Below are 10,584 nucleotides of genomic sequence, written 5' to 3' on the forward strand. Positions count from 1 at the left end.
TGTGTATGTGTTGCTAAGAGTTATTCGAACCTCTAGATTCACCAGCCAATAGGATTTCATTATTTCAAATTCGATATCTTTTAAAAAAGGAAACAAAATATTATCAAGTTATATTATGTTTTTAAAAAAAAAAAGTAAAAAAAAAAATAGCAGCTACAGAAAAAAGAATTAAAAAATATTTTTAACGTCGTCAGCAAAATAATAAACCCTAAATCCTAATCCCTAAACCCTAAATCCTAATCTCTAAACCCTAAATCCTAAACCCTAAACCCTTGGGTAAACCTAAACCCTTGGGTAAACCCTAAACCCTTGGATAAACTCTAAACCCTTGGGTAAACCCTAAACCCTTGGATAAATCATAAACTCTAAATAAAAACACTAAACCCTAAAACTCTAAACCCTAAATCCTAAACCCTAAACCCTTGAGTGTTTTCGTGTTTAGTGATTTTGATTTAGAGTTTAAGATTTATCTTAGAGTTTAAGATTTATCCTAGAATTTAGGGTTTATCCAAGGGTTTAGGATTTAGGGTTTAGGGATTAGGATTTAGGGTTTAATGTTTTGCTGACGACGTTAAAAATATTTTTTTTGTAATTATTACTATTTTTTATTTATTTCTTTTTAGCTTTTAATTTTAAAAAGATAATATAATTTGACAATATTTTGTTTCCTTTTTTAAAAGATATCGAATATGAAATAACACAATCCTATTGGTTGGTGAACCTCTAGGTTCATCCTAGGGGGTGAACCCAAGAATAAGTCTGTTGCTAATACAGTTGTAATAACCAGGCCTTGATGTTCGGTCAATCATAAATAACGTGAAAATTATACATATGTAGGCTTTCTTCTTCTTCTTCTTCTTTCTATATACTCTAGCCAACAATTACTTGTCAATAGTGCCGTCTTAACCAATATAATAGCTCTAGGCGAAACACAGAATATATACCTTTTTATAAATATTTTCTATATTTTTTTTCACTACATTTCTTTTAACTTAACTCTAAGACTTAAAACAAATAGAAAAAAATATCCCAAAACTTTTGATGAAAGTACAAATTTCTTCTTGTTTTGTTTTTTAATCAGTAAATTAGATTTACTTAATTATGAGTATTTTTTGATAACTTATGGACCTTTAAAACAATACAAAAAAAAATTATGAACCTATGGACTCATGGCAAATGCCCATATTGCCATGGGTAAGATACGGCACCTGCTTGTCAAAAGCTTACAATGTTCTCTAATATTTGATATTGTTATTAATTATTACCACGCTGGCTTGTTTGAATAACAAAAGAGGGAAACCAGGGATGTATTATACTTAATGCCTAATTAATGGGAAAAGTCGAATAATTTTGTTTTGTTTGTATAGTTCTCTACAATTCTAGATTAAAGACACCAAAATAACAAACAAAATTTTGACCACCCTCGAAATTCAGACCTAGTTATTAAACTATTGTACCCACAATTGTATAAATTATGAGAATTAAGTTTACCACTCTTTTTTCTCCACCATCCTCATTGTTCTTCAGTATATGAATGGGTGTAATGTAGGACAATTATGAACTTGTGAGAAGTTATATGCTACGGTTCGGTATGAATTAGGTTATCTTCACCAGTCCTGCTGATAGAAAGGAGAAAAACTCCGGAAATTGGTACTCTAAGTTTATTGCTAGAGAACAAATAGATAATGTCAACTACATTTATCCAACTCCGGAAAGCGATACTATTTACATTGTATGCTGCTTTAACTATAGGGATGCAATTAGTGTTGTAATGATTAGTTGGACTTAATACATAATATAATCATTATAAATAAATAAAGGTCTTTCAAGCCAGTAATATAAATAAATAAACGTATATACATACTTCTTTATAGAATACAAGCATGTCTCTAGTGATTCTCCCTTTCGCAATATTTGCTACTCTAAGTTTGGATAGTATTTTTCTCTGCGTATGTTTTGTGCGTTTGGAAGGTTATTTATGGTCTCAAGCTTAAGCTTTGGTTTCTCGATGGTTGACTTTCATTCTCCTTCATTCAGGTTGTTTATCTTCTTCTCATGCATCCCTTGGTGTCGGTGTGCGGAGTTAGTTTTTTGGAGCTTTGGTTTCTTCTATTCAAAGTTTTGTGGTTCTTTATTGGCATATGGGCGCTTTGTATATGCTTATTTAGTTTGTGAGATGCTTATTATCTCTTATTTGGTGGTTGTGTTTCTGGTGCTTTAGACATGCGTATTTTTTGTTTCGTGGTGACTTTATTCTTCCGATGATTGTTCTTTCTCTGACCCATTTTTTGGTTTATTTGCGCTGGTGCTTGATCGCGATCTTTTGTGTTCCGGGGATTGTTTTGTCTCATATTTTACCTTTTTCTGACATTTGCTTGTTCTAACCAAGACATTCTATGGTAAGATGAGATATGTTAGTCTTCTTTGTTGATCTTTTTCAGCTCCAAACCTTTATTGAGTTAGTGTTACTATGGTATTTTGTTTTTTTTTCTGTGACTGTGGAAGTTTTATATTTAGATTATGTATTACACTCTAATTTCTTCTTATTAATTTGACCATTTTATATTTTTAATAGTTAATTAAATATATAATTTGTAAATTAAATAATAAAAATGCTAAAAAATAATAAAATAACAAAACATTATGTTTATTTTTTAAATATGTAAAATATATTTCTATTATTTTATTTATTTCTTTATTCATCTTGAATTTTAGTGAACAATAAAATAGATTATTAAACTTCATACAATAATAGTTAGTGCGAAATATATTAAATTGTACACAATTAGAAAGTATTTGGTCAAATTGCATTAATTTAAAAAAAGAATGACTTAAAATGTAAAAAAAATATATATATGGATGACAAGTGTTGAAAAATCTCTCTGCTACTTGTCAAAAAAAAGGGAAAAAACCAAATTTATATATAGATAGATGTAACGATTTTGCCTCAATTTGTTTTCGGGTGTTGCATTCCAATTCAAAAAGCACAAGTTGTGATTTTTTTTTTCAGTTCAAATCTTACTAAAATTCAGAGTTGGTGTTTAGACATGTACGTAAAATTAATATTTGTAATTTTCATTTACGCATTATCTATCAAGAACCGGTTTAGTAATATTTTTATTTAACTTATATTTAAGTTATATCATCTCATCGCTATTTAATGATAAGTGCAGTTTATATAAAATAGTCAAAGTTATATATATTAGTATAATTCTAGGTTCATATATGTCATCCAAACCCGTTAATTAGGGTTTTATTCCTATATTGAATGCGTTTAAATGATACAAGTCGTAATTTTCTTGGTTGATACAAAAACAAGTAAATTAAATAATAAGCTAAAAGAGAATGTGTTCCGAAGGAAAACCCTTAACCAAATTTCCAAACTTTTAAAGTTTATTATAAACCAAATTGCATATATATAGGCCTAATTTAATTATATAAAACCTTCAGATGAAATTAATAAATTGCATATGAATTAATTTTTTTGGCTAAGAATTTGAATTGTATTACTTGAATGGGCAGTTTGCATCTGAATGAGCATTAATTAGCATATATATTCTCATTCAGACATGTGAGGTTTATATTAGTGTGTGATACGTATTTGACATTACATATTTAAGCAAGAGGAATACGATGCCGTAAAACTCAACTTTTTTTTTTTTTGATAAACTCAACATGGTTAATTGTTTATTCGTAATGAATCAACTTTCTTTTTTTTTGCTAAGAATTTGAATTTCATTACTAGAATGGGCAGGTTGTGTAATACAAAGGTTAAAGCATGCATACAGGAGAGCACCATGGCAAAAAGAGAAAAAACATGGTGTAGACCCGAACTAGATTAGCAAATGCAACAGATGATAAAACAGAGGTCTAGGCGAAGGCAAGCCAGCGCCTAAGGAGCCCACCGAAAGCCTTCATCTTTCGTCGAGCAAGAATGATATCTTTGATCAGCCTGTCAAGTTGTTTGAACAGAGCCGCTGGTGATGATGACATGTTGTTGTGGAGACGGCTATTGCGTCGTCTTGCGTTGAATCAACTTTCTTGTATTAACTACTCAATCCTTGCTTCGAGAACAGTATATAAAATTTTGAAAATTTGTTACGATAATATTATGTAAATTTTACTTCAGAAAGAGACAGCAAGTCGTGAGGTGGAGAACGTGGAGGATAAAAATCATTGCAAATATTCGTACGTAACGAGTTTACTTCAGAGTCCATGCAAATTCTCATGCACGCAAACTTTTCTATATAAACCCTTCGAAGTTCAGTATTTAATCATCATCATCAAATTACCCATCAACAAAAAGCAAATTAAACAACTATATATATGTCAATTAATTGACTCTTAAATCTCATGAATATACACGACCGAACATATATGTATATATAAAAAACTTTCGTTATAAATCCCTGAAATTTGACAAATATACTTGCAGTATTTAATTAATCATTTTTTTCTATATATATGAAAGTTTTTGGATTCACTGGTCTACTGAAGATATCCAAAGATAATGCGACAGATGGTCGGAAATAGATTGCCAAAATTCACACCCCAGGAATCAAAATTAGCCAAAGGATCACTTGATTTTCTAGGGTTGAACTATTACGTTACTCAATATGCGACCAATGCACCTCGTTCCACACAACCTAACGTCATAACCGATGCAAGAATTACTCTTGTATGTATGTAAAAAATACTGTGTTTCTTATATGTATATGTGTGTGTGTGGGTTTGCTAAACTCATATAATTTTCTGTACTTGCCTACAGATTATCGCAACAGAGTACCTATTGGTGTTCAGGTTATCATCGACTTTGATTTAGAATCATTATACTTTTATAGAGATCATAGCATTTATTTGAATCCATTCTTTCTTTTTTTGTTTCCTTCTTGTGCAGGCGCCTAGCTTCGTCTACTCTCTTTCATGATTATATTAACTGAGAGGCTTTGACATAGCACTCTCAAGGTATCTTTACTCTGTTTTTCATTTACATATTCTCTGTTTTCTATTTATTTATCTCACATTGTTTGAAATTTATGAGACTTTGTAATAGGCAGAATCTGTTATCAGTCATGTAACTTGTTTAATCAAATAACCAAAGAGGTTTATGTGAAAATGATTGGTCCTTGACTCGTATGGTGTTATTAAAATGGCTTAGAGATTGTCTATCTGGAGGGCTTCTTTCTCCTCAGGGTTGTCCCACGGTTCATCTCCTGACCATCTCCAGACAACCTTAGGAGATGTAAGAACTGGCTATCGTTGTGGCTTTGTGTGCCTGATGTTGCAGAGCCATTCTTTGAGGTGGTGATTGAATCCACCACATCGTCTTGCTGACATTCTTGTCTGTAATCCATAGTTATGACTTATGACCTGAAATTAGGGATGTTAATATGGGCTCAACGTGACAGGGTTAGCCCTAACCCTGCAAACCCATCTGTAACCCTAACCCTCATTTTTTAAACAGGGTTTAAATAGGATTGGCCCTAATAGGACCAGGGTTTAAATTCTAACCCTTTTATTTTGATTCACACAACTATTATACAATATTTAATAATGTTTTTCATCAAAAAAAACTTAAAGTAGAGTTTTCTCGCCAAAAACTGAACAACGAAATTTTCCGTCGAAACCGCAAAATCGAGTTTTCAACTAAAACAACAAAATCGAGTTTTCCTTCCAAAAACGCAAAATCGAGTTTTTCGTCAAAACTTCGAAATCGAGTTTTCCCGCCAAAAAATCAAAATCGAGTTTTTCGCCAAAACCTCAAAATCGAATTTTCCCGTGAAAACGTAAAATTAAATTAAGTTTTTTTGGAAAACCCGTAAAACTCAATTTCACGGTTTTGGCGGGAAAACTCGATTTGCCGGTTTTGTAGGGAAAACTCGATATTGCGGTTTTAGTTTTGGCGGAAAAACTCGATTTTGCGGTTTCAGCGGAAAAACTCGATTTTGCAGTTTTGGCGGGAAAACCTGATTTGTCGGTTTCGGCGGAAAACTCGTTTTTGCTGTTTCGGCGGGAAAACACGATTTTGTAGTTTTCGGCGGGAAAACTCGATTTGCCGGTTTCGGCGGAAAAACTCGTTTTTGCGGTTTTGGCGGGAAAACTCGATTTTGCGGTTTTGGCGGGAAAACTCGATTTTGCGGTTTTGGCGGAAAAACTAGATTTTACGGTTTCTGCGGGAAAACCCGATTTGCCGGTTTCGGCGGAAAACTTGATTTTGCTGTTTTGGCGGGAAAACGCGATTTTACAGTTTTGGCGGGAAAACTTGATTTGCCGGTTTTGACAGGAAAACTCGATTTTGCGGTTTTTGCGGGAAAACTCGATTTTGCGGTTTTGGCGGGAAAACTTGATTTGTGGTTTTGGTGGAAAAACTCAAATTAGGTTTTGGCGGAAAAAAACACAATTTTTTTTTTGACGGAAAAATTTTATTCTTAGTTGTGGAGCAAAAACTCGATTTTGCGATTTTGGGAGGAAAACTTTTGATTTTGATGCTCAACAAATTGGAGGAAAGAATCATATGATATCTTAATTTTTCTAGTTTTATCTTTAAAATTTAAGAACAAAAATAAATGAAATATTTTTTTCAATTAAATGAGTTAACCCTGGTACCAGCCCTAACCCTTGATTATAATAGGGTTAAAATAGGGTTGAGTTAAAATAGGGCTGGGCTTATAATAAACAAAAGAGGGCTGAGCCCTAACCCTGTAGTTAACATCCCTACCTGAAATACGTGCTTGTCTACAATCTCTCGAGGACAATACCAGAAAACAAAGTCATATGATTATTACTGAAGTTCTTATTTTAAAAAGAACCTGATGATGACACTAACCTCAAGAAGCCATCCAATATAGGTGACATTATTGACATGATGGTTCATGTCGAGATCAATTCGTCTTGGCTGCAAAGAAACATGATAAAAAATTCCTTTAGGAATGTTGATTCCTACAAGGGATCTTATTGTTCTATTTTATACCTTAAGTCCAATGATTGAGTACTTGGCCGGATCTTCGAGTTTCAGGATTTTCTTCAAGCTTTTGTTATTTTCCTCCTCAGGAAATGCTAATCTACAAAGATACACATAAAACAGAGTAGTTAGCATTTCATGAATAACGATATGATTGACCAGCAAGTATTGCATTGACACAAAGTCCCTTTTACCTGGGTTCTTTAGGACAGAACATCAAGTACTCGTCCCGAACATCATCAGAAACTTTCTGTAGCAGTCTTGTGTCTTGGTTCATCATCACCCACTTGCTAAAACGGTAACACATAGGTACAACTAATCAGGACAGTCCCATAAATCCAAGTGACTGAAACTTATATCTTTAACATAAGAAAATTTAATTCCATTGCACAAACCAATGGAGAAAGCAAACAATGATGAGAAGGAAACCTAGTAGCACGGCCAGTGACTTCACCGTTATCAATGTCCTTAAGAATCCTTCACGCCTTGTCCCTATCCTTCCTTCACTCTGACACCATGTCTTTATCCCAACCACATCACCCCTGTAACCAAAATCTTCAAAAATTCAACCCATTTGTTGTCATCAAAACATACACAGCAAAAAAAGAAAAAAAAAACAGTACCAAGCGAGATATCTGTAGATCTCAATGTGCATTCTCGAAGTGACCCAAATGAGATTCAGTTTCCTCATGGTAGGTGTTGTCGCAAACCCATCAGTCGAAAATCCGACGCTCTGAAACTGATTATATCCCACCTCCTAACATACATCAAACCAACAACAATGTTCTTGTTTTTTTTTTAATATTGACCAATCAAGATTCATATATAGTTTTAACTATCTACAATCTAACCTGAAAAAGATTGGCAATGGTTTGAACCATAGCGGTTTTGTTACACTGCACTTAGTGGGATCTGACTATGAACTTCTCCTTATAGGATAAACCATCCTCTGTCAAGCTACCCAACATGATGTTGTTAGCGTACACAGAGAAAAACGGAGAAGATGATGTGTAATAAAATGAAAGAGGAAGTCACTTCTTATAGTATGAGTTGATCCGGTTTACATGTAACAAACATTTAACCAAAACTAAACCACATAACTGGTTTTCTACTCTAATAGATGCCTCTTTCCACCGCCGAGTAGACATCGGTGACGAGCGTCCACCATTAGAAACCGAATCCCCTCCTCCTCTGCCATCACCGCATCGCTCCACTGGTTCGTCTTCACCCTTCGATTCTTCAACCTAAAACAAAATCAAAGCCACACAGAATAGAGATGATGAGAAATTTAATTATTTGTAGATCTACAAAGGAGGAGGGGATTTGTTAACGTTATAGTTTGAATGATAACGTTATAGTTTGATTTGACTCACCAAAATTATGTTTGAATGATAACGTTATAGTGTTTGTTCTAGCAGTTCATAATCCAATTCACTCATAGACATGAGAAAAAAGCTTACAAGACAGAAAATAAAGCATACTCAAAACCCTAATCTCTCTTCTCTCTGGCGGCCGCCGCGTCGTGCACGCGGTCGCCGGAAATCAACTGTTTTTTTTTCCATTTTTTATATGTCTTCTGCTCTTCTCTGTTATCCTCTCGTAATTTTTGTCTGTGTTTTGTGTTCGTGGTGATCTATTTTGGTCATTCTTGGGTCAGATCTTGTAGCTGACGAGCAGATCCGATGATTTTCGACGAGTACTACGTCGGTGTGGCACTGTGTGTTTGTCTACTCGGATTTCTATATGGATTCTGACCAAAGTTTTTAAGAGTTTCTCGCTCCTAGTGGAGCGACGGTCTTATCGTGATCTTCTCGTTAAGTTTTGGATCATTGTGGAGTGATGGTTTTGGTGTCTTGTTGATTTACTTAACCTCTTCGATGTTTCGGTGGCAGGTTGTTTTCTCTTTGTTTTACTAGCCACTATTAGGCTATGGTCAGAATTGGTGGAAATTATTTTATAGAAACGGATTCCTAAACTATGTGTTTTTCTCAAGCCGCTAGTGTGGATAAAAGAAGAACTAGTTTCAAGGATCTGAGCTTATGTTTTTACAATTTGGCCTCTAATTTTGGACATTTCATATCGATGGAAAACATGCGACATAACGGTATCATCTTTATGGACTCCTTCGTTCATGTTCATGATTCTATCTTGTATCCATCGCATTAGTTTCACTTGCAAAATAGAGTGAAAACGGTAAAAGATCAGAGATCATAGTCCTCTGACTCGTTATGTTTCCCTTGGCTGCAACAAGTATTCAGTGAGAAGACTGGTCATTAAAGCTTACGCCTTGAGAATTAGTACAAAAACCAGTCTGTTGGTAGGTACTATCTCAAACTTTGGTGGATTCTATCTATATGCTCTTTCGAACTTTTATGTCATCTATTGGTGATTTTTTGAAGTTTATTTAGCTTTTTTAAAAATTGGTTGTTTGAAAAAAAAAGACAGAAAATGAAGCTTATTATTTGGTACAGATCATATATGCAACTGTTATCCATTTAATATTCAAGTACATAAAATTGGACTTTTTATTCTCATAACACAGTTTATAGTTAACACGGTTTTGTTAAACCCATATACCCGGTTCCATTATACTCAAACGAGATTTACAAGTTTAGGCCTTAATATAGAAAAGTACACATAATTTATGACACTTTGAAATAGGAAATATTTATTAAATAATGAATATATTTTGGTTAATACCGACGTTTTAGGTTAGTGTATATAATTAACTAACCTGATTTGAACATTTCCAAGTTAAAAAGTATTCTCAGTTCATACGAAGTCAATGCCAAAGAATCCCCTATATATTAATTGAGAAGCATTTGAAAAATTAGAACCATAATTTTGTATTAATTAAAAAAAACCCCAAATCTTAGGTGGCACTCTAAGGAGGTGTTATTGGTTTATATATTTTGATTGATTTAGAAATCCATATAGTATTTATAAATCCAAGTAAAATATGCAAATCCGAAGGTTTTCCCTCGGATTTGAGTCTTTGTATTCTTAACTAAAAAATCCAAATAAATCCATTCAAATCCATTATAAAATCAAACATATTAGTAAATCCGTGCGATTGAATAACACTTGATTTGATACAAAATTTATAAATCATTAAACCAATAACACATGATTTTAATACAGATTTGAAAATCATAGAACCAATAACACTAGATTTAGTTCGGATTTTCAAATCCATTAAAATACAACAACCAATAACCCCTACTAAATGCCTTCTAAATTCCATTTCAAAGAATTCTAGAGCATCTAATATAAAGTATAGTTTAATCTAATGGTGTCACATTATTCCATAATTATATAACACTAGAGAACATTAATTATATTAACCTAAAATATATGAAGTGTGTATTCTTTCCTTAAATAAAAGCTACGGAATTACCTAATATGATTTACATATATACGAGAATTAATGATTATGAATAATAAAGATTTGATAACAATTTTTGCATCCTTCTTCATTTTTGTTTAAATTTATATTATTAAAAAAACTTAAACAATCACATTAACCATATAATAAAAAAATTAGATTTTTTCTTATATGTTATATTTTGAATTTTTTAAAATGACTTTAAATTACAAAAATGAGGAAACCTTTATATGTTATA

At 32.8% G+C, this 10,584-nt stretch overlaps 1 pseudogene; it reads right to left on the reverse strand.

Moving 5' to 3' along the window:
* Window positions 1-5,165: 5,165 nt before the first annotated feature.
* On the reverse strand, window positions 5,166-9,863 carry LOC106430586 (annotated as a pseudogene).
* Between the last annotated feature and the right edge of the window lie 721 nt (window positions 9,864-10,584).

Source organism: Brassica napus, chromosome C6 (genome assembly GCF_020379485.1).
Source record: "Brassica napus cultivar Da-Ae chromosome C6, Da-Ae, whole genome shotgun sequence".
Classification (NCBI taxonomy): domain Eukaryota; kingdom Viridiplantae; phylum Streptophyta; class Magnoliopsida; order Brassicales; family Brassicaceae; genus Brassica; species Brassica napus.